General features: G+C 48.4%; 1 protein-coding gene across 4 annotated transcripts in view; it reads left to right on the top strand.

Moving 5' to 3' along the window:
* Positions 1–3,098: 3,098 nt before the first annotated feature.
* plxnb2b (plexin b2b) overlaps positions 3,099–25,332 on the top strand; it is a 111,845-nt gene continuing 89,611 nt past the window's right edge. The window contains exon 1 of one of the 4 annotated variants that reach the window (XM_015352205.2): positions 3,099–3,537. The gene's annotated coding sequence lies outside the window, so the exon portion shown is untranslated. Of the gene's footprint in view, positions 3,538–3,616; positions 3,719–3,931; positions 4,024–15,882; positions 16,054–25,332 lie in introns of those variants that run through there. The other 3 variants (XM_015352208.2, XM_015352207.2, XM_069192645.1) reach the window with 3 other exon arrangements.

A 25,332-nucleotide genomic window follows, 5' to 3' on the forward strand; every position in this document is an offset into this window, starting at 1 on the left:
TCCACAGGCAAAACGCTGTGTCTCTTTTCTATTCCTTTCAACACAGAATAAATCTACACCTGTTCCTTCGTAGCCCACGCATGCTGACGCAGCTCCCCCACTCGAGCTCCTGTTTATATAGAGCCTGGGATATGCGGAGTCCTACGTACACTGAGTCATTCTGTGATTGGCTAAGACTGAGCGCAGCCGTCTGCGCAGTCTGAGCCTCAGCTGCGCAGCCAGGCAAGCGACCAGTGTTCCATGAGCTCTCAGGTGGGCCAAATATGTGCCAAAGCAAACTGGTTTTGGTCAGTCCATAGACAGCCGTGTTGAGCAGAGTACCAGAGCTTAGAGGCCTCTTTCAAACCGTCTGTTCCAAAGACCCTGAAATGTAATAGTAACGGAGAAAGAATGTATGTAAACGTGTGTGTGTTATTACAATGTACGATTATTCACATAAAATGAGAGGTTAGGTAATACAGCGGATTATTACATCAATCTTGAAACACGCTTGAGAAAAAGCCATTTATTAAAGGTAATTAGACAGGTAGCTTCTTCAATCTTTACTGCTTTACTGGTGGAAAAATAAACAGGCGACATTGAGAAAGAAGAACATCTATTTCATCGGAAATAAGAAATAACCATTCCATCTCTTATTTACAGTTTAATATGGCTCTCGAGTTTCGTGCTTCCTTCTCCATTAGATCACGAACTCTGGTCAGGTCGACAGAAACCTTTGCAAGCGTAGGCGAGAGCGCTTTCATAAAAATTCTTCTATCCTGGTGGTTCCATAAAAGGTCTGGCCTTGCTCGCCGGACTGCCACTAGAGGTCGCCAGACACACAGATCTGTGCAAAGAGGAGGCTCACCTACTGCGTGATAACGTGACTGAGCTGTCTCGGAATGCAGAATTCTCGCGTGGGTTTTGTGTACATAAGGGGGTGGTAGGTGGGTAAAAGGGGAAGGCAGGAGTACTGTTGTTATTGTCGTTGGAGTACTTGCTGGGTGGCAGTAACAACTACCCTCTCTAAAGCTTGTTATCTGTGATTAAGATGGATTGTTGTCGTTTTTGTTGTTCCCCACCGGGATGGGAGGCCTCCGAGGAAGGCTAGGTTGCGCCTATGTGTGTTGCTGGTCTACCAGTAGGTGGCGCTCTTCACTCTTGACCAAAGCTTCCAAACCGGTGCCCTCCCATCAATGAACTTGGGTATGCTCTGAGATGAAAACCGCTATATAAACGCAAGATTTCTTCTTCGTGTCTTGGGGGGTGGAGATTTAAGTGTGGAACGAGCACAGTCCACACTTTGACTTGTTGCCCAGTCTTGATTTATGAACCGTCACCCCTAAATACATATAGACCTCTATGAGCGCCCTCGGTAATACAAATTACCACACGCCAGCGGAATTGTGTGCACACGGGGTAAAAAAAGAGGTGCATTAATCAAAATGATCGAGACAGCGTGCGATATTTAATACACAATGGTAAATACCGGACTGCGAGACGAGAGGGGGAAAATAGCACATAACCGATTAGAGAAACATCGAAAAGAAAGGACTGAGGCAGAAACAGAGCCAGAGCTATATCTTTGCTTGCCAGGTGTAGGGCGAAAGAAAAAAAAAGAAGCAATCATTTCGACAGAAATGTAATTAATAACCTCGTTATGCTCAATGGAGTGCGAGTATTAGTGGTGAATTTCACAAAGCCTTTTTCACTTCCATTTTCAAATTAGCATCAATTTTAACTTAAACCCAGATTAATTACTGGAAACATGACATAAACTGGATATTTTTTCATTAAAGTGTAATGAAAAGTTTCCCCTTCTACAGCAATCTGAGAGCTGGAGTTCACTGCGGCACTCATCTGAACAGACTTCCTGCCATCCCCATGTCTAATGACGATTCGGATAACGTATTCTGTCGATTTACCCGTAAAAATGTAATGACAAATGTATCTGTACAGCCTAATGCTCTGAAATAATAACGGTGAAAACCGAAAAAAACACCTTCTTCCCGCCACGCCGTCCTATATCCGTTTGTTTACTTGACAACCAAATCGTTTTCGACATATCAAGTATTTATCATGAAATAAAACGGACGAGAAGGCATGAAGGGCAATTTAACCCCGCCAAAAAAACATTTTATTTAACATGTTCAATGGAAATGCCAATACCTTTCACTGTATCGCACCAGTACCCCCACACGCCGCCTGAGCACGCTTATTATCCCGGACTAGCCCGCAGACACGAGTAGGCGAGGGTCGGGGGGGCGTCAAGTACACATTTACACCCCGGGACAGGACAGAGGGGGCGCGGGCCGATTGTGTAGAGAGGTTTTCCTGATGTTTAATCTTGTTACAGGGCGCAGTAAATCAGAGCGCCACCCAATCTGATCGCTTGATAATGAGGCGCGTCAAAGGAAAGGTAACGATTTAAAAGAAACATGTCGTTTGTTGTTGTTGTTGTTTTTGTACCACGTTGCCAGCTCGCTAAGCTGTTTCCAGGCAAAGCAGCCCTTGTTTTACTGCGATATACTGGAGTTCTTGCCCCAGGTTTTCGGAGGGGGGGGGTGTACTGGGCGACTGCGGTCCCGCCAACACGAGCGACCTCCATATGGGCCCGAAATGATTCAGGAGCGTCTCAATCGCAGCCCACGTTGGTGTATAAAAGCCACCTCTCTTACGGGGACCCCGCGGAGAGGACGAAGAAGCGTCTTCACACACGTAGCCTGGAAGTCTTGTCCTCACCCCGTCACCAACATTTCCCAACATCGGTGACTGTAAGAGGGTTTTCCCCCCCCAAATACTAGGGCAGTCCCAATCCCCTTTAATCTCCCGCGGATTAAAAATAAAATCACTTTAAGAATTGCGGGCGGCGGGGCGGCCGCGCCGTTTGGAAGCCCAATGAGATCGCGGCAGAGCCGGAGGCAGACCTGTCCGCTCAGTGAGGGAGGCACGCAGACTACCTTCCTGGGCTCGCTTCCTTTCTCCGCTCTCTCTCTCTCGCTCTTCTCCCAGCCCTCCGTGTAAACCGATCTCCTCCCGGCTCAGCCTTTTGTACTGGAAAAGAAGGGGGTGGAGAATACATTCCCCCCAGCTTTCAGCCTGTGTCTCCCTCTTTCCCTTTTTTTTTTTTCCCGGTTTCCTGTTGCGAAGGGGCTCCGGAGCGGATGTGAGCGGCTCTCACAGGTGTGTCTGGCGCGGCGAGCGCGGAGTTGCGAGAGAAGCACACCTGGATTCATCATGTGATCACCGTACCTGGGCGTGGAGTTCAGTCTTTGCCGAGTATTTTCCAGCCTTTAGGATCTTTTTAAACAGTTCCCCCCCCACCTCCCTCCTTCCCGGTTCATGTGGATTGTTTTTCCCACCCCCCGATTGAGTCTTTTCCAGGGATTTTGTTTTCGTCTCTTCGTAGTTCTGATGCGTAAGATGTGAACTTTTTGTTCGCCACCGACTGGATATATTTTTGATATTTTTTTTTTCGGAGGGGTGGGTCGGTTCTCGGGGCTGGGGATTAAAGAGAATCCGGATTTGAGGATCGTGTTCAACTTCTGCGCTTCAAAGGTGAGGAGTTGTTTTTTTTTTTCTTCTTCTTTTTCTCTGACATCTGCCTTCTGCCGACGGTGTGTTTTGGGCCGGTGATTGAAGAGGCGGCCGGCGGCTCTTGTGATCCAAACGCTGTGTTAAAACGACGCCGAGGTCGTGTTGTCTGTGCCCTATGTACCCTCCGTCCGCGATTTAAGAGGTAGGGAAAACATCCATCGATGCCCTTGGCTACGTACTTCCGTGGAATACAAACGCTGATCGATGTGGTCTTGGATGTTGTGAAATAAAACAGATTGCAATGCCTCGCTGTGGTACTTTTCGTCTGAAGTTACGGGCTAGCAGATTTTTCAATTTCGGTTTGAACCGCAGTGAGTGACGCCGGGGTTTTCTCCTGATTATATCGAGGCATTTTGTTGCGACTTGAGTTGGGAACTAGTGAAATATTTCGTAATACTGTAACTGGTGCGCCGTGGCTGTGCAGTGAAACCCCCTCGCGTAGAAGAGGTAAGTCAAGTGGGTTAAACCGACATTTAGTGATCGTAACGTCGTGTCGGGAGTTTTTGTTAGGAGGTAGGTAGGAGCGTGGAGGCTTGGTTTAAGAAAGGGGACTCTGCCGTGTTTTAAGGCGGCGCTGCTGTGTGATCTGACAGGCTTAATTATGCAAATATAATTCCGAGGAAAAGGGACAAAAATACACTTCGGTCGTGTAACACACGTATTTTAGCGAGGTGATCTGGGAGTGGCGAATACAGCTCTACGGTCTGTTTTTTTTTCTTTAGGGATTCGTTGCGGCGCGAAAGCGGGATTTCGGTCGTGTCAGCCGGAGAGAAGTTCTCCTTCTTTTGGGTTAGAGGGAGTCGGCTCTGCTGCTCCCCGGGAGCGGTGCTCAGTTCTCCGAGCCGCGTAGTATCACAGCCCGAGTATCCGGGCATCTGAAACTAGAGCAAAGTACATCTGTCTCTTTTCTAGTTTCGTAGTTTGTCTGCCGGCGTGATTTCAAGGCAGAAGGAACTGGAGACTCAAGGTTGCGGTGTGTGACCGGTTGGGGGTTTTGACTGGAGTTTTGTGATTCGGTGGGAGATCACTGTATTGCGCCTGGACTTTCTCTCTCCCTTCAGGACTCGGGGTGCAGTGAAAACTGAAAGGCATGTTTCCCCCATTGTAGGACCGCCAGATGTGTGTGTGTGTGCGTCGCCGCACTTAAACCCTCAGGCACTCTTCATTTGTCTCAACAAGTCGTTCAGCGGTTTGCCTTTCTCTTGGACCCGATGCGAGGAGGGAAGATGGGCGGTTTGACTGCCGTCCTCCGGTCACTATGCATAGCGGGTCTCCTCTGTGAATGTTTGTAATTGTTTTGTTGGGATGCAGGAATTCACAGTGCAGGTCAGCGACGTTTGGAAATGAGTTTCTTCAGTCTCTAATGGAAAAGGGCCGTTTTTGGAGAACACTCTCCCGTCATGCTCTGCCCTCAGACACTTGCAAGCCGCTTGTATACTTAAGCAAATCTCTTTGTTCAGAATAAATGTCGGTTTAGATGAGCCTTTTGAGCCTGTATTTAGGACTGGCATACTCTTAAGGTTAACATTTCGGTTCAACATGCGATAATCATACACAGGACAATGGCATTTCTGATCATTCCTGTCCTTACCTTCCAGCTGCCCTGAAATGACATTCTAAAGTATTTGCTGGCCAGATTAATTTGCTTTTGCGGGAGCTCGGCTCAGGCGACCTCTGCTAGCTCTCTCTCTCCAGGGCCCAGCTCCGAAGGGAGACCCTAGAGATTCCACACCGCACTGCCTGCCTTAGCACCCTGCCGGATCGCTGTTCACAGATGCTCGCTGGAGTCTGGTTTCAGCCTAGTTCAGGAGCCAAAAAGAAAATGGAGTTGTGATTAAACATATTCCAGCAATCAATGTGCAAACATGCCCACGTAGCCTTATCTCTTTAGGCTGATACTCAGTAAGTGCCCTCCAGTGTCGTTTCCATCTACAACAATGAAACAGAGCCACTATTCATTCTGTAGCCCGAGTCTCTTTATCGGTGCTGTCAATGGGTACCTCTCTGTTCCTGTAACCAGCTACAGCACTCATTGGACTCCAGCGTTTCAGTGTGTGCACAGGGAAGCTGTACACAAGATGCTGATTCCCAGTGGATTGTCCTCATTAAATATTGTTAAGCAAACATTCTTCTCTTGATTTCACGGCTTAGGATTATGACAGATCTCTGCTCTAGCAGGAGCTCGGCGGGTTTGTCTCCTAAAATCTGAACGAGACTGTTTTCCAAAAGCAGCCATCTGTTTAGTGGGCTCGGAGACCTAAATAGATCCTTTCTCATCTGTCAGTGTGTCACTGCTGCAACATCAGATCGCAACATCGGAACATCACTCAGTAGTTGTGTGATCCCTGCAACTTTGTTTTTGAGTCATCTCGTTCTGATATTATAAATATTACTTGATACTGGGTTACTAGATCAGCTTGTTTCTACCCTGTATCAGAACGAGGCTGTCTTTGTTCCCGTTTGTTTTTTGCGATGCCTGGCAACTTAATTCCTTGTTACAACCTTCGACCCCAGCAGGGATGATCCACTCTTATTCTCTGCTCTGATTAGGCTGTAGATGTCGTAATTCCGTTAATGTCTCGGAGAATACTGCCATGTGAATCCCGTGGAAAAGGTGGGAAACATACAAGATTAAAATCTCTGATGTTGAAGGGCTGCATCGTTTTGGAGGCTGTAAGGTTCCTGGGTTGCTGTAATATCTTTCTCAGTTACCAGACTCAGTTCCTGGGGGGGGCTTTATCTTCTGGCTTTTATTCCAACCTGATTGGTCAATTAAGCAAATTCATGTATTTCTCAAACTAGACTGATTTTTGTTTTTAAAGGCTTTTACAGTTTTTGTTTTCCCAAGACATTCACACGCATTTAAGGTGAAGTTCACGATTTACCCGTCACGTCAGTGGCTGGTAATTCAGCCGTGTAAATGTGCTGGATGGACGCCCTGCAGTCATGTGTCTAAATGAGATCTACTGTGTAGCTGAGATCGTGGCTGGAGCAAGCCCCCCAAGAACAGAGTCCGGGAACCCTGATCTAGATGTAGCAGCAATTAGCCCAGAGGTCTCACGTGTACTTCCTGGAGGGGCTGGTGTCCTCTGTTCCTGTTCTAACCCAAGCTGTAATGAACCTGATGACTTGCATAGGTATTCATAGGCTTATTCTGCTCAAATGGCAGATCACGCTAACCATTCCCTTCATCAGAGGTACAGTTACTTTTAAAACACTTGAGCCTGGCGGGAACTTTTGTTCCAACACAGTTAATTCATTAAGCCAGCTTTGTAGCCAAGAACTCAAGTGGGACAATATATTGAAGACATTAGGCCAAAGGACTTCAGTTCGTGTCCCGGAAGCCTGGGTTGTTTGTAGCGTTTCAATCCATCCTAGCTCTTAATGACCCAGATCGACGTGTTATTGGCTTAATTGGACCGATTTGCAAAGTTTGCCAGTCAGCTCAGGTGCAGGTGCTTTCAGGGGAGCTAGAAAGCCTCTCCCACGCCGAGCCTCCGGGATCAGGAGTGACGAGCACAGCCACGGGCCCTCCAGGAGCTGAGCCCAAGACCTCAGCCGTTCTCTTTGTAGGCCTGGACCTCGACTGCAGGGGCTCTTCCAGGCTACTGGGGCTTGCAGGTTATTCTTGGGCGAGGATCAGCAGCTACCCAGGGGACATCCGAGACCGGTTGTGCACCACTGCTCCGCGATCACGAGCCCCTGCCTTTGGCAAGAGTGTGGTGGGCTGACATTTCAGACCTGGCTTCTGCATTCTGTCGTGCGGGATGCTCTGCGCTTCACTGAGGGTTAACAGAGCCAAGGTCTTGTAGAGCTCTGAAAGCCAAGATACATCATGCTGCGTGTTATTAATTTGGCAGACTGTGTTGCCTAACGAGACTCGCAGAGATTACCGTCACCTATTTTTCTTGCATACAAATTTTGGTAGCAGTTCATACAACTGGTTTAGCTCGTATTCTGTGTAGCGTACCTTGTTCAAGAGTATTTCGGAACCAAAGTAAATTGCATCCATGTAGAGCTTTTTATCCTAAAGGATCCTAAAGTGCTGTATATTTAGGAGGGGACCCACGTCTCCCATCCCAGTCCTGCCTGGGCTTCGCTTCTGAGATCTGGCCAGGTCAGGGTGCCGCTGTGGCGGTGTCTCCAGGGCCCTCAGGTCAGGAGCGCGGGGTCCCAGCGCGCTGCCCCCCCCGCGCTACCCTCCTACAGGCTCGCCCTTTGCTGTTGGCCACTGAAACTCTGAGGCCCGGGCCGTTGGATCCGGGCTGCTGGCTTTGCCACTGCTCGTGGGGAATGGACTGTCTTCCACCCGCTTGTGCTTCAAGTGAGTGAGATAATCCACCCCCCCCCCAGCACCGTGCCTGAAGATTGGGTGCCCTGTCTGAGTTTGAGGCCTCTACCTGACGAGTCGGCCTGCTTTCTCCAGCTGTGGCCCATCGGCTAATGAATTGAGTGTGGTAATTAAGGGGCCTGTGAGGCGATATCGCACTCGTGCACACGTCTCCTAATGAACAGCTGCGGACGCTCCAGCACTCCGAGGCCAGGCACTGCCGGCATATTGTTCCTGCTATAAGCTCTTCCTGCCTCCCGGCATCGGATATCGCAGCCAGACGCGCACCAGCACAGCGCTCCCACCTTTCTCTTTTCTGAGCGTTCGGAAACTATAGGCGCATCAATGAAGTTGGGGAAAATGGCCATCTGAAAGGAAGCCCTTAACCCCTCATCTGCCCTGAAATACTGCCTGCCGCCGTGGTGATGTCTGTGTAAAATATATCGCCCCCCAAAAACCCCGCTTTTCAGAATTTGTTGACGTCTGTTGTGCGTCTCTCATTCTCTAAACAATAGCAGCGCCCTTTCGGTAAATCGTTACAGAAAACGGCTCTGCGGGGTTAAGAAGAAAGCTGCGCTCGCCCGTGTTTCGCTTCAAGATCAAATCTCGTGTGTGTCTCTAAACCACACGGTGGTTACAGCGCAGAACACAGAGTCTCGTACTCTCGCTGGCTTTAATCAAGGGATTATGGGATTCCAGAAATGTTTCTCCCTGCCGGGGGCTGTTTGTAGTGACTGCTCAGCGTGGATGGACGTTGCTTTCATGATGAACGCTGGATGGCCCCCAGCAGCCCCCTCGGGTTGGGGAATCGTTCTTCTGGTTGTGTGTCATGGAGACAGCCGGCGTAAAGGAGCGATCGCAGGAGTCTGGGAGGGCACGTCTTCCATTCCCACCCCCTTCAGTCTGTTCCCCACCTACCTTCACTCCTCGCGTCCCCTCCTGCATCACGAGCTGCTTCGTATCTGCGGCGCGCTGCGGGAATTGTTTTAAAAATCAAATACAGCAGAGGATCGGCTCATTTCCATCCGTAACCACACCAAATCCCTCTCTGTGCATGTTAAAATCTCATCATCGTCATCCCAAGAACTGGAGTGCTGTTTTAATGAATCCCCAACCAGTGCCTTTTCATCACTCACAGGTTTTTTTTTAGAACTTTTTACATACACCAGAATGCTAATATCTGAGCCTTGGGCTTTTGGAATCGGCGTGTCTCGATTCCTGCAGCAGTGCAGTGGAAGTGTGCGTCGCACAGCGACAGAGCTGGAGAGCAGTGTACAGTAGCGTGGCCTTCAGACGGAGGCGCAGAGCAGGTGGTTCACACGCTGTGCTCTACAGGTGAGCGCCGGGCTGATGAGACGAACCACCGCTGGCGCTGAAAAGCAGTCCTTCTTCCTGGTTGAGAGAAAGCCGTTTTGCAACTGACCTTCCAGGTTTAGATGTGCTTCCTGACACATACTGTTCTGCACTCCTCCTCTCGATAAACCAACAGCTGTTTTCCTGGGAGAGGAACAACTTCTAAATGACCAAGGCAGTATCTCTTGCAGGCCAGACAGAAAGCATTTCCAGGCTATTTCCAAAGACCCAGAAGCTTTGCAGTGACTACAGACTTAGCTGTCATAGCGATTAGCCCCTGGTGTGATTTCCAGCAGTGCATTCCTCCCAACATTAACTGTGAACCCCAGGAATCCCAGCAATGCCCATTAAGAGAGCAGCTCTACTCCAGCTGTCCTGTCTGGACGTCTGCTTGAGCTCAGTGTACAGAGTGTTTCCAATAAGATTCCCTCATGATTTTCCTTTCGTTGGGGGCTTTCTCCTGCAATTTCGTACCTGAAATTTGAACCGGAACACCCAGAGTATGGAATCAGAACCAAAAGCAGCTATAAGTTTTGTGTTAATTAAAAAAAAAAAACTACATACAGTATGCCCCTTCATGGATGCATTTATGAGGGAAATCATACACGAATCAGCTGGCATAAGTGGAAACTTCTACATTCAAAATGGCGAACAGGAGGCACTTCTTTACACAGAGTGTTGCGGGAGTATGGAACAAGCTAGCCCGCTATGTTGTTGAAGTTGATACCCTGGTTTCCTTTAAGAAATGACTAGATGAAATCCTTGTATTGAATAACTGCTGAGCTGGCTAAATGGTTTCCTCTCATTTGTAACCATTCCTGTGCTCTTACCAGGAACAGCCTTCAGGTTTAGAGTGTTTTATAGGAAGTTGCTGTGGACCATGGAACACTTTACTCTCGACCGTATTAAACGCTAGAAGTCCAGTTCATGCAAAACTTCAGTTTCTTCTTTGTGTATAATAGGTCAAGGAAAGCTACCACACACGGTTACTGGTCTTTAAAAGCTCTCTGCTTTTTGAAGTTGGATCTTTACGAATATCCTAAAGCCGCCTTGAATTCAGTCCATTTTAAAATCAATAAAAGGGTGATGAGCTGCAGAGTTGCCTCTTCTGAGGGTGATGAGTAGTTTTCAGGCATTCTTGCAGCGCGTCCTGTCATAACAGGCAGGCAGGGTGCAATCCGAGCTGTTTAAGTGTTGTAAGCTGGGGACACCTGTACAGGGACTGCAGGTTCGTGTTTAAACCCTTTATCACGCGAACATGAATCAAGTGCGAGTTACCTGATGCTAAATCACCTCACGAATGATTTGAGTCAGAAATATCACTTTGAACCTTTAAAGATTCCCTGAGTGTTGACAACTGCACATGCACTTCGAAATTCATTTCAGCCCTTAAACTGGGGGCAGCACCAAGTCAAATCAGAGTGGAGGTCTGCAAGACGTTTTTAGCCGGCAACTTTTTGTGTCCTGTTTTTCCTGGACCGCACTGCACGATATGTGAAGCAGCCTGGTTTCTGGGCAGAAAAAGTCTTGCCGCAAGTTTTCTCCTTCATATCGTCGCTTCAATCCAGCGGCGGTGATCTCTTGAAACGAATGGCATCGCGGTCCGCACCTGGAGCTCAACAATGGCTGCAGCTGCTCCACGCCCTCCCTTTCTGCTCCCTTGTTTGTGTTTATTTCTGTTCTTCTTGTGGCTGAAGAGCTTGGATCTGGCTGCATCACAGGCCTGTAATTACAGAGGTTGCCGCGCTGCTGTGGGGACAGGACTGGGACATGCGCTGGGCCAGGGATACTCTCGCTGTTGAAGGAAGTATGTAAACTGCAACAACAACCACGACGACGCGTCTAGCAGCCTTGAAACGATTGAGCTTGTTCGGCCCCTCTGCAACCAGACGTTGTAGCTCTGCGTCTGTATGTTTTCCAAATGGCTGATCAGAGCCCAGCTCGGAGAATGTGTTTGTCCAAGGACAGGTTGGTTTCCCACATGGGAACAGGCCACCAGTATTTTTCCCTTGAGGTTTGGTTAACGGAACCCCTTCGTGTCACAGAGCTTTGTCCTTATACCCAGCCTCTGTTTCTCTACCTCCGTCTAACCCCTGATTCTGAGGAGTGGGTTTATAAACTTCTCTACCCTTTCAGCGTCGTTGTCTTGCCACTCTCGGCTTTACCCAGCATGCCTTTAACAGCATGATGTGCTTGTGTTCCTCACAGAGTCGGTATCCTTGTCTCGAAACTGCAGCTGTGGTGAAGTTCTTCCCCTTAACTTTCAAATTTAGTACATGCCATGTCATCAGTTTCTTTTGAGCTTATTTTTATCCTTGCCATCCATTTGTAAAATGCCAAAGTTGAACTGAAGGAAAAAAACCTGAATTCTTGTCCTCATCATCTATCTGTTATCAGAAAGCCGTCTGCGTTCCAGTGAGTGTCCCAAATCTGGTGTCTGTCCCAGAAACGCAGTTTGCAAGCAGGACCAGACGGTAGTCCTTTGCAGGGTGCACGCGTGCAGACGCACAGGGATAATTTTGAGACCACCTAGCCTAGCTTGTCTTTGGAAGTTGGGAGGAAACTGTCACATCCCCGATAAAACCCTTGGGGGGAACATGCAAACTCCACACAGACAGTTACCCAGTCTGGAATTGAACCCAGGACTGAAGAGCTGAGAATACCCTTACCACCCTTATAACTCTGATGTGCATTCTTATCGATATATTAGACTGGGACAGGAGACCGAGACCTGCCTAAAGCTCAACACTTTGGGCAGTCTGGCATGGCGTTTCATCTTTGTGGTGATCTGGTGAACACGCCTTATGAACTGTATTTTCTGTTCTGCTTTAATTTATTTTTAAATTCCTATTTTTTTTTAATTATTTAAAATAATCGCAACTACCCTTTTTTCTTGTGGATTTCTGAAGTATTCTGGTGCCCGACACCAAGCCTGACAAAACGCCACCAGTCTGCGTCACTTCCTATCAGCACAGTGGATATGCTGCATATGTTTAATTAGTTAAAGAAACAGGAAGTCTGTGGTTAACGAGATTAAAAACGGGTTAAGCCTGGAAGTGGGGAATAAGTGTGAAATTCACGTCGTCAGCTTGTCAATTCCTTATTAAAAGTATATCCTTGAAGTGTAGAGAGCTAAAAATATTCTTCCTGGATGTGTTTAGTTAGCAGATCTCGTGCCTTAACATTTTCCAGCGAAGCCCGCTAGTGTTCGTATTTGAACTGGCTGTTTGCAGAACCTGAGCTGCACGTCTTTGCCTTCGTCCGCGAGAGACCCAGGGCAGCTTCACTCTGCAGCAGTCCACGAGCCTGGGAAGTGTGTGTCCTCCAGTAACGTTCCAGACACCCGGTCCTCAAGCAGAGACCTGCACATCACACCCGTGCCAGGTGTCAAATCATCAGCTGCACCTGCTAATGATCTTCCCCAGCTTGCAAGTGCAGAGCGAAGACACTTCTAATAAGCAAAGCAGGGCATTTCCATCATGCAAGTGACGGGTTACGGCACAGGAAGCCATCCACACAGGAGCAGAGAGTCGACGGGTGACATTTATTATTGGTGATACTACATTTCCTTATGACACGCTTAGTTTGATTATGAATAGGCTATTGTGTTTATTAGTAATTCAATTAATTGGATTTTTGTTTGCATTGGAGAATGGCTTCAGCTAAATTAGTGCAAATAATAGTTGATTGCTCTCCTTGTTTGGGCTAATTAGTCAGCCAAGCATGTGTTTTGTATAAAAGAGTCATTCAACTGGATTAGGTGTACAAAATGTCACGTTCTCCTTGCCTTTAGTGATTGTAGTGGAGAGCTCTTATACGAGCTTGCAATTTCAGGTTCACAATATGTGCACATTGAAGTCGCCTGCATTAAATTGATTTCTTCTGCGTTGAATTAAAGAGGCGCCTTAGGGAGGCCAGTTGTTGCAAGCCCGGGGCAGAATGTAGGCAGCACCCTTAGACAGACTCTGTATTGAGAATAGAGAAGCCTTCAATGCCCACAGGGTTGGGAGTTCGATTTCCGTCTCATCTCAAAGACGGCTCCTGCTACCTCACCCACTGTAACGCACGGGAGCATTCCTCTGCACGTTCCGGTCCGGAGGGTGGAGCGCCACCTACTGGTCTACCCACTCCATCCCATCCCAGCGGTGACCAGGCCCAGGCCAGCTGCCCTCGTGAGATCTGACCCCCTGGCTGGCTGGCATGTGCCATTGTCCAGCAGCCATATCACCCTGCATCTCACAACTGGCAGCCCACTGAAGCTCAGCAGGTGTGAGCCTGGTCAGTACCTGGATGGGAGACTCCTGGGAAAAACTAAGGTTGCTGCTGGAAGAGGTGTTAGTGGGGCCAGCAGGGGGCGCTCACCCTGCGGTCCATGTGGGTCCTTATGCCCCAGTATAGTGATGGGGACACTATACTGTAAACAGGCGCCATCCTTCGGATGAGACGTAAAGCTGAGGTCCTGACTCTCTGTGGTCATTAAAAATCCCAGGGCGTTTCTCGAAAAGAGTAGGGGTGTAACCCTGGCGTCCTGGCCAAATTTCCAATTGGCCCTTATCAATCATGGCCTCCTAATAATCCCCATCTATGAACTGGCTTCATTACTCTGCTCTCCTCCCCACTGAGAGCTGATGTGTGGTGAGCGTTCTGGCGCACTATGGCTGCCATCGCATCATCCAGGTTGATGCTGCACATTGGTGGTGGTGGAGGGGATCCCCATTACCTGTAAAGCGCTTTGAGTGGAGTGTCCAGAAAAGCGCTATATAAGTGTAAGCAATTATTATTAATTATTATTATTGTTTCAGTAGACCCGGTAAGCAGATGCAGAAATCACATGGGTGTTGGACAGACACCGTCCCTCTGTACTTCCGGGGTCTGGATTGGGAACAGCAGATGTTGTGCGTTTCGCTTGGAAGACTGAATATCCCCTGCCAACACACCCCTATACAGCCAAGGCATACATATGGTACCAGAACAGATCTGTTCCCTTGTGGTTTGTGTTATTCTGATGCTTAAGGAAGCAGTCCAAGGTATTTTAGACTTTTGCATGGAATTCACATTTTCCGTGTGGAATTTAGGCGTTCAGCAGAGACCCTGGGGAAGCAACTAGTCCATTTGTAACTGTTTTAAGGAGCCAACCATGCTAAACAATGGCTGTTCGTTTTTTTAAAAGTGCTCTTTGATTAAGTGGTGTTCATATTGGCTGAGTTTGGCGGCTGAATTGAGATAAAATGCAGTAATAGCTACTTAAGTCCTGCACCAAGAATACATTTACATACGGTGTGTGTTATACCTGCAGGATCTGGAAAGCTGTAGTGAATCCTGAGCACTTTGTAAAAATCCCTACGCGTAAACGGAGCTTTCAGATATATGTAATACGTTTAGAATTCCTTGCATTACGTAATGCTTTTCATCCCTCGTGTCGATCGGTGTGATGGAACCCGTGCCATGTGCCAGTGAAGCGCGGGAGAGCGGGTCTGGGACGTGAAACGCCCACACTGGTATGGGGTCCAGAGCAGACACAACGTCCCCTCGTGACCGCCAGCGACCAGGCGCTCGAGATCCCGGTTTGCCGTTTCACCCGCAGGGCGGCGTGGCGGCGGTGTGGCCGGCGGGCCGGAGCCTCGGGCCGTCCTCGGGAAGTGTCCCTCTGCGCTGGGCTCTGGGCTTTACTCTTCCTTGTGGGACGGCGGGCGCCTCCTGAGCGCGCCTGGTGCGTCGGGTCGCGCGAAAGCTCCCGTTTCGAGTTGCCTTCACCTGTCCTGCTGCTCCTTGAGTTCCCTCTTTCGGTTCGTGAACCTTGCAAGAATTTCATGACGTTTCTCAAGGCAGTCAGATTTTCAGGGCTTCAGAGAAGTCTCGAGTCTCCCTTTCCACCTTGTTTTATTCCTCCAGGTTTGTGTTTGAGCGCATTGATTGATTGATTGATTGCTTGGGCGAGCCCTTCTTGGTTGTTGAGATGTTGTTATTCCGAAGAAGTCGACACCTTGACCTCCCTTGCGAAATGGCAACAACGTGGACCTGTGGCCTGTGGACCTGTGCACCGCAGTACGACGGCGCCCACACGTGGCTCGATCAATCGGATCGATCAGATCGTACCAGTCGACGCGCGCAGCCGCTCCGGTCCCAGATCTGTACTTTGTGTGTGCCGAGCCCTGCGGTGAGGTGATGGGAAGCGCTTGGCTCGGAACAGTCTTCGCTCTGGAAGTAAAAGCCCATGCAGTTTTGCAGCATATTAATAAGTATATCTCGCCGACATCAATGAGATAGTAAATATGTCAATCATCAATGAAACAGCAAATAGTATACATACTGTATAAGTGTATTCTCATTGCAGGGAGTTTTAATATGTGAACATCTTTGTGTGACATCTTTGTGCAGTTTTCTGTTTTGCACACTTGTCAGAGCAGAGCTTCGGCCTGGCCTCCTGTGATATCCAATATGACGATCATTAGTCCTCTCAGAAATACAGGCCCTACCCCTGCCTGTGGGACTGGAAGCTTCAGAGATCCATTAATACCTTGCGGCGCAATCTGTCGGCTGATCAATAATTTAATTATTTCTGTAAAGCGGCCTCGATCTGATGCTATCTCACCTTTCCTCGTTTCCTTTTCGGTTTATCCCAGGCGTGTCTTGACAAGGCAGGGGCCGTGTCCTTGAACAGAGCCGCGCCGTGTCTGGGCAGGTTCTGCCTCCGGGCAGCCCAGCGCACAGGCAGGGCTTCGTTGGGATCGTTAGCGACTGGCAACAGTTGACAGGAAATTAAACCCGTGACTGACGCCGGAGATCGGGCAAAGGTAACTCGGCGTTTCTTTCTGGTTCAGCAGCTGCCATGCGAGAGGTGCAAAATTTAGGCCGAATCGCAGGGACAGAAATGCCAGACAGACGTGCAAATTTGCACGAGCGCCGGTGTAAGCAAGTCAGCAGTGCTCAGCAAATAGTCACGCCAACAATAGTAACAATCGCACCCATTGCTGTGCATCTGCAGACGTGTTACTGCCTTGTGGTCACGGCGCTGGTACCAGGCTAATGTTTGGATTGATCGAGGGCCTCTGTGTCCATTTAAGCTCTGGCAGGCCTCCGCTCCGAGCAAGGCAGGACAGACGCAGCCTGGCTTCTGGGTTATCAGCAGTCTTCCCAGTCGTGGTCCAGGCGTGCCACACGCTTCTGAGCTTCGTTCCACCTGGCCTTCGTGAGAGAATCGATGCCTTGATTGAGCTAACTGAATATTTCAGTTCTGTTTATAGCCACTAGTTGGGGATTTTATTTCACTTACAAAACACAACAGTTAATCCTCTAATTGACTCAGTGAAGGGTCCGACTGAGTCACTGTGGTATCAGCTGGAATGAAAACCAGCAGGTCCAGGACAGGGAACTACTGGTCTAAGATATACCCCTCTCCTGTGCGGCCTGTCTATCTGAAGTTCTGCTTGTTTCTAATGAGCTGGGGTGAGCTCCAAGCTCTGATGGACAGTTGAGCTGATTTAAAAACACAAAAAGGTAGCTTCCTCTTAGATGAATTTATAGAACTACATCTTCACTTTACGGAACATTTGCTGGGGAGATTTGAATATCCTGAGCAAGTGTTGAACACATCGGTTTTTGCTTAAATACCAGCACTATATATGCAGATTTGAATATATTTATTGTCTACACGGAGAAAATTTCTCCATAGTTTTTCTGCCTGTATGCAATAATAAGCGCTTATCGGCTCCTCTTTGACCTCGTTAGTTCTAGTGTCCAGGAACACGCTTGTTTCAGAGGTTTAGCTGAAGGAACGTCCAGCTTCCCGGGAGGATCTTTCTGGTAGACGTCGGGATGTGGACACACTGCGCTCCGAGCAAGGCAGGAGAGACGCAGCCTGGCTTCTGGGATAGTGCCATTTATAATGGACAGGTGACTAAACAGCCGGTGGGACTTGAGACGTCAGTGCTGCTTTGCCTGGTTCATGATCCGTGACACCGGGATCGTCTCCAATATGTTTCAGTCCTTTTTTTATTCTGCTCTCCCCCGAAAGCTGTTTGCATCTGTGGACTGTCAGCTCCGAGAAGGAATGTCTCCGGCACGCCAGGCAGGAGGCAGGGGAAGAGGGATTGTTCCTGTCAGGCCTGCTGACACACAGGGATCTGTCTCCCGGAGAGAGATGCTTATCTTTCCCATTACTTGTGTTGAAGCCCGAGATTCGATACCATTTTCTTATTCGGAACTCGCAAGGACTTTGTAATCTTTGTTATGCGTTGCGTGACGGCAGAAGTTAAACATCACCTACATGTGCAAGGTATTTGCAACACTCTTGCAAACATATTGTACCTTGACACAGATCCTCCTGTTAGAGATCAAAGCATCTGCTTTTAGCGTTTTCATGCGTGTTTTTTTTTAAGCACCCTAGAGAGAAACGAGAGTTCCTCTTAACAGAAAATATGAAGTTTAAGATGCCTTAAAGAAAAACAGGATTGGTTGTTAAAGAGCAGAGCAGTGTCTTCAGGGTTAGCGTCTGGCTCTGGCCTAACAGCCAGCAGTTAAATTAAAGTACTTTTAGTCTGCTGTCTTGTCACACAAGAGAAAGTGGTTAATCTTGCTGATAATACTTGGGGGGTTGTGATGGTGAGGCACTACTCTGTAGAGTCTCCTGTGGGCGAGGTGGGTTTCTTGGTGGAGTCTGAACTGACAGGAAGTGAGAAGCTGCACAGGTCACAGTAAAACACACAGGGCTGCAGAGACAGGTGCCTTGTTAGTACTGGTGACCCACTTTTTGATTTTATTGGTTTCAGTTTCGTTAGAACACAGCTGCTTGACGCTCAGGAGTTCCCACAGCTGAATGTTTTGGGCTGTGTTTAGTATTGGGGGCCTTTTTTGTGTTTTGTAACTGAGAGGTAGTAAAACAGAATGGAAAGTTCATCTGAAAGGAAGATTCATCGCCGGGTCTCGTCAAGCCTCTCTGGTGAAGTACGCTTACTGGAATCCAGACAGTCCTCCAGATGTTTGTGCATTGCGTGTTGAAGTGGGCGAGTTGTTCAGAGATTACGATCCAGGTAGGATTTATTTGTTTAAATATTGCTGATGTAATGTGCTGTCCATGATGCCATCCATCTGGCTCAAGGCTCTTGAGTCCTGGGTTTGATTGTGGACGGTGGGAGCCTTCTTTGTGGAGTGTGGGCCCCCACTCCCCCCTCCCCGGCCTCCTGGTGCCCTGGGTTATTTCCACATTCTAAAACAGGGGTTCCCCACCCTGGTTCCAGAGGTCCACACCCTTGCTGCCTCGCGTTCCAGCCCCGCTCGCAGTTACACAACTGGGCTATTAATCGGCGTTAATAATAGACTTACTAGGACCTGCTTGACTGTTGTTCAGATCTGAAATGTGTTTCGCCTTGCCTTGTAATCATGGCATTTCATAAGTAACATTAAAATCCCAATTACGGATAGTCCAGTCAGGCCACTCTTTAGTTCGTTTAAGGCTTTGATGAGATATTTGAGCTGGGCAGGAATTGGGAACCCTTGGTCTAAAGACATGCGGTGTGGGTAAAACAGTCCCCTGTCTGTGCCCTGTACCCTGTGCCCTGTGTGGGTCTGGCGTCCTGTCCTGGTGTGTCCTGCTGTGTGCCTGTCATCTGCCAGGTGAGGTGCTGGCTCTCCAGGAGCCTGAATTGGCCAGGACAGGTATTGAGAGTGAATGTTTTTTATCATTTTGCTCTTTCATCCCGATCTGCTTTGTCTAAAATTGTTGCAACTGGTCATGTAGCTAATGCAGGGCTAGGATTGTTTTTCCACCTCGGGTATTTTGTTGAAGAGTTTCTCCTTTCTTTATAAAAATGGACTTGAAAGGCGAATGTAATTATCCACTGTTCTCATTTACTGTGAACACAGAGAAAATGTTTGCTATAAATCTCTCTGCAAAGTCTGGAATTTTTCACTGCCTTGAGGGTATATATTTTTTTCATTAAAATGGCTTCAGTGAAACAGTTATTTTCACTGCTGTACACATTATGAAAAATTTCATTAATAGAAAGGTGGAGAGTCTAATTAGGGTGTTTCGCAGTTGAATTAAATGCGTAGTGGAAAATTAAATTTGAAGTTGGTGACTACAGTTGCTGAGCTGGTGTCATAAGATTTATGTGGAACTACAGTAACCTTCAAGTGTCTTATCACAGGCGAGTCTGTTTTTATAGTTGCTTCTAGGGCTTTTCTTTTTTTGCCTTAAATGCTGATTTGTAATTGTATGTAAATTGGATCCTTTTCATTAGATTAACTTTGGTTACTATTTCCATGAGGCAGGAAATAAAGGCGTCCACTTTTCCAGCATTCAGAATTGTCTCAAAGAAAATGGGTAAAATAGACTGTGGACTGAGAACACTCTTGATTAATGAATATGAAGCCATACAGATATGGGGTGAATGCTCCAATTGGGGTGATGTAATTATAGGAGTACCTCCGAGATCTGTGTTATGACCACTGCTCTTGAATTACTTCATGATCTAGTTTCTGGGACGAAACTAGTTTTTTTTAGGTGTGCTGACAGCAAACAAGGAGAATTGGCAAACACTGCAGAAGCTGCAAAGGAAATTTGAAAAAGATTTAGATAAAATTCAAGACTGGTGAAATACAGAGTGGTCTATTTGTAAAATATATGCAAACTGCAATTATAAGATGGGCTTATCTCTAATTATACAGTGAGCTTCAAGAACAACACCAAATTGGTTTATGTAGATCTGTCATTTACTTTACTTTATATGCTGCATTACTTCTAGATACTATTGACAGTAGTGTCAATTTCAATCAATAAATAGGAAAGCAGAATGGCATGAAATGCAACTAAAATGTCAAACTTAAATTAAAGGAGGTTATGTTATTATTCCACAGTAAGACCTCATTAAGAATATTATGCATACTTTTCATCACCACAAAAGATATGACTGACCTGGAATCATACCAGCGAAGCGGAACCAGCTACCTTCTGTGAATTGGTAACTGAGGACAGGAGAACCTGCTTTACACAAAGGGTTGTGGAAGTATGGAACAAGCTGCCACCTTGTTGAAGCCAACACCCTGACTTCCTTCAAGAAGCTACTAACAACAAGATGAGCTGCATTTGGACAGCTTTTTCCAATACTAAAAGTTCCTGATTCAGTTTTCTTTGAACTTAATTGTATACATGCTACAAGTGTAGCACAGTAGGCTGGGTTCTTCATACTGTTTGGAAAACGTGCATGTCTTATTGTCTGTGGGACGGAATGGGAGCTCGTAGCGAAGGTTTTGTCTGATAAATCGCTTCGGGGACTGGTGTGGTTGAATTCTCGAGTCATTCTGCTCTGCATTGCACATGAACGTGCCCTTTAACAACACATGTGGTCAGTGTCTTTCACTGAGGAGTAATCTGTGGGTGGAGGAGGTTCGCTGCTTGTGTGAAAGGTTTTTATAACTTATTGCACAACACAGAAGCGTTACTAATATTTCATGTTGCTACTTACACAGCTATTTGTGGTGCAGGTCCGCATTTTCAAGCGGACTGATCTGAACCTTAAAAGTTAAATATAAATCAATGCAGCAAAACTGATGTCCATATGATATGGACCTTTTACCCATCCATTCCTTTTCGACCTGCTTTTCCAATTCAGGGTGATGGGGAGCCAGAGCCTATGTCCGCAAGCACACTCACACACACTTGCACCAGAGCCAGTTTTCCCAGAAGCAAAAATACCTATTAGCATGTGTGGCACCCGGAGGTAACCCATGTGAATTTGGGGAGACCATACAAACTCCACACGGATAGCACCCCAGGACCTGGGCCCAGGGCCCCAGTACTGTGTGGCGACGATGCTAACCTCTGTACCACTGTGCCACCCATGGGTTGTGTATATTAATCGAAATGTTAAAAAACGAGGAAGAAAGTACTTCTGCTTGGCTTCTTTTGCAGAAATGCAGCTTTTAATTTGCTTTTGGACTTGTTTGGTCGCACCCACAGAGTCGCATGAGGCCTGGGAGGAGCTGATGTCATTTTTGTTGTGCGTTTGTTGTCCTAAGCCGTTGTGAGGTGCCTGCTTTCTGCCGTTTCTGTCAGGAATGCGGCAGGCCCACCCAGACAGGCCAAAGAGCAGCTGTCCCAGAGTTCAAACACAGCCACAGCACAAATCACCCCGCTGATCAGTATTGATCTCCTTGCACCAGGCAGCTAGGTTCGGCTGTTATCAATTATCTAGGGAGGAATGGAGTTGGTCTTGGTGCCACATTTCACAAACGGGATTTTTTGGGCGTTAAAGAAATCTAGCTTCGGATCCTCGCTCATTACCTATGTTTTTATTTTTGCGTCCTGCGAGGAAGTCATTTGTGAAAAATTGATTCGAAATTCACACAAAGCAATCCCCCTCACCCTTCGAGATCGGAGTTTTTGCTTCTTCAATTAGAAGAATTTTCACACTGCTGAGCTCCCTGCGTCTCCACACGTTGGCACATCCAGGAAGAGCTCGGAGTGAAAATTGCCTGGAGTTTTGTACTTGCCCTCTGTGTTCTGCCGAGGCTTGGTTGAGCACACCCCTTCCATTGTTGCAGTTCATTTTAAAGCCGTAAGCCTCTGAACTAAGCTGCCGTGACTAAGCAGAGGTTTGTCTCTTTTTACTTTTGCGTTTAACCCTTGAATTGGCTGGCTGGCTGTGGGCTAGGAGGCGCCGCAGAGAGCCAGTTTCCTTAACCAGGTCTGGTTGGTACTGTACTGGAGAACAGACACGGGGATCTCACAGCATTGGAAAGATCTGCTGGGATTAAAAACCCGTTGATTTCTCTGGTACTGAATGGTCACGTGTACGGCAATGGCCTTTTCTAATTTAGACATAACATCAGAACATTTCTGTTCAAGTGATGAAGTATTGGGTGGAGCAGTGGTTAGGATTGCGTTATATGGATTGTCCCTTGTAATCTTAGCTGCACGCAAGTGATCCTCTAGTCTATCGTTTTCATAAGCTTACATACGGCAGCACGCAGTGGTTAGCATTGTCTGGGTTCAGTTCCTGGGGTGCTGTCTGTGTGGAGTTTGTCTGTTCTGTGTGTGTTCATGTGGGTTTCCTTCAGGTGCTCCGGTTTCCTCCCACAGTCCAAAGACATGCGGGTAGGTTAACTGTTCTCTGAGAAGAGTGGCCCTGGTGTGTGTGTGTGTGTGTGTGTGTGTGTGTGTGTGTGTGTGTGTGTGTGTGCGCCCTCATTTTCTAGATGCCTGAAAATGGAGGAATAATTAAAAAATGAATATGTATTAATTCAGTTATACATTTAATTATTTTAATTGAAACCCCATTTACAGGGCATCCTGGGTGTCTGGATTACCCCCGTCGTGAAAAGAGTATGTGGACACGGGGAAGAAGTTCGCATTTATTCTTTCTGTCTGGCTGATGCTTTTCGTAGCCAAAGCAACTTGCGGTGGTTCCCTTTCACACAGCGGAGCCTTGTACTGAAACAACCCAGGTGATCACCTTGCTGAGATTCGAACCCACAACCCCCCAGCAGCCCAGAGACTCATGGCCGCTGGCCCCCAGTTCCTGTAGATAGCAGAGAGGACCAGATTTCCAGGACGCGTATAATCCCTGATCAGGAGCTGCTCGGGCAGGTGGGGCTCAGACAGCTGGGCCGCGTGAGCAGGTGGTCTCTGCAGCGGCGCGGGTGGCACAGGGAGGGGAAATCACTGTGTCCTGAGCGGCCTCCGTGAAATCGCTCTGATTACTTGGGGCCGCTGTCTGTGCGGCGGCGGCTTCTCTTTGCCTTACCCAGAGGGCCGTGTGCCACTTGGGGCCTCGTCTCGACCGCCGTCCCTCAAACCCCCCAGCGGGGCGATCCGAACCCAGACCTCCTCATCCACCTGAACGCCACCGCCGGCGCGCGTGCGTGACTGCTGTCCGGCCCTGTGGTTTAGAGCTGAGCCTCTGTCTTCGCCAGGCAGAGCCTCGTGCTCCTGTTGGGTGGAGTTTGTGTCAGGACGGCAGGAGATCCGGCCGCGGGTCTCTTGCCGGCTTGGAGCGGACATCTCCTCTGCGTCGCCGGACCGGGAGAAATCCGCACTGCCCGGGTTCCCAGACAGGACCCCAGCGACTGACTGGACGGCAGCCTGACGGATCCGGGTCGCCAGCGTGAGCAGCGTGGTTCTGCTCTGCTCCCCGGGCCAGGATCCGACCCACAGAGCCACTCCCCCGGACGGCTCCGCCTACGCGGGGCCTCGTCACCTCCGGAGCCCCGAATCGGGGTACGGGGGTACGGTAGGAGTCCTGGCAGGGGTTCACCCTCACAAAGTCTGGTTCATCGCCCAGGTCGGTGTCACAATGTCAGGTTCGGGTTGCAGATGTCATGTCTTTCATTACTGGTGGCTGAGGATGTTTTTAGGAGGCTTCTGTGCCGAGTGGCATCTGATCCTGGAGGCTCCCGCCGACCGGCCTGCCTGGCGCTGCCCTCGGCTGGTGTCAGCGGCAGACTGTTCCCGAAACCCATCTGCTCTGCCTAATTAGTTTTGGCCGACGCGGGAACTGTAGAGGAATCCGCGCTCTTTAATAAGATGCGGACAATGGCGTTTATTGAGGTCTGGAGGAAAGAGAGAGCAAATTCATTTAGCTAGTCTCCTAATTAGACTAACTTGATTATGCAAATCGGTCTGCTCTGGGTCCAAAATAATAATTTTCAATCCTGAGTCACATTGCAATATTAATTCTTTTGGCACGCTCCGATTGCGATCTCAGACATTACAGTCACTGCATCCTGTACTCGTCTCTGACAGGAGCCCCTGGTAGACTCCGGTGTCCTGTATTCCTGCCTTAGCTTATATTGTACTTAATGACATAACTACAGAATGCAGGAACGCCAGGAGGCCATTCTGCCCATCTAGTTTGTTTAGTAGTTCGTAGCTAACTGATCTGAGGATCTCATGCAGCTGTTCCCTGAAAGAAGCCAGAGTATCAGTTTCAACAGCATGGCTGGGCAGCTTGTTCCACACTCCCACAGCCCTTAGTGTAAAAATGTGCCTCCTGTCCTGACTGAAGGATCTCATTGGGCTGTTTCTTGAAAGAAGCCAGGGTATCAGCTTCAACAGCATGGCTGGGCAGCTTGTTCCACACTCCCACACCCCTTTGTGTAAAGAAGTGCCTCCTGTTTCTCAGATTTAAATGCACTTGCTCTGTGCTGTGGTTCATGTTTCACTGCTGATATTGAGGACTACTGTAGAGTCTTCAGAAGAGTTAATTTCTCTTCATCCTCTGTTTTGTGTCCCTTTCCAATCTTGTTAAATGTTTGTGTCTTCTGTGGAGAAAATCGTGAAAAATCGTTTTTGTGTATTGTTTTTATGCACAACCCTGGTGCGCCAGGTTCTGACGGAGTCACTTATTTTAGTTATTCCCTCCAGCCTCTTTGCCCTGCGACGCTCTTCCCCCTCATCGTGATCGTGTCTGTCACACCAGCCAACCGTGGCCTGGTGCAGAAAGGCCTTGCTTTGATCACGGCCCTACCCCCCCCCCTCTCACCCCCTCTTGCTACCCAAGAGACTGCGTTCCTGGCCACCCACTCTCCTGAGAGCAGCCTCCTGGCACTGTGTCTGCTCTGAGCAGGCCGCGGCTCGCGATGAGATCACAGCAGCACGTACACCGGAGCTGTCTGGCCCACAGGCTCCAGGCCTCTTTCAAGTCGAAAAGAGAAACTTTTTGTTTCCTCGCTCAAGATTTTTTGTTTTGCCAAGACGCCTCGTGGGCCACATCTACCTGAAGGCTGGCGATATCACTTCACAAACAGAGGCAGATGGCTTTCGAATTTAACGCGCGAGCTGCTTTGAAGGTCTCGGGGGTGGAGGACGATGCCGCATAATATTCTGAAAATCCACCGAAAACGAGCAAGGCACCCAAGGAGGAAGTCAATAACCTGGCGCTGGAGGTCTCGCCAGCTTCCCTGCTCCGGGGCGAGAGGGTCTGAGCTGTATGTGGTTCATCTCGGACCCGGTCGTGAACGGCGGGAAGTCGGGCTCCGTTCGCAAGAGGGGTGGAGGCGGAGAGGGGAGAGTGCGATCCTGGGGGCCGAGAATAAATCCCAGTGACTGTCGAGGTGAACTACGAGGGCATGTTGTG

Source organism: Lepisosteus oculatus, chromosome 7, assembly GCF_040954835.1.
Source record: "Lepisosteus oculatus isolate fLepOcu1 chromosome 7, fLepOcu1.hap2, whole genome shotgun sequence".
Taxonomy (NCBI): Eukaryota; Metazoa; Chordata; class Actinopteri; order Semionotiformes; family Lepisosteidae; genus Lepisosteus; species Lepisosteus oculatus.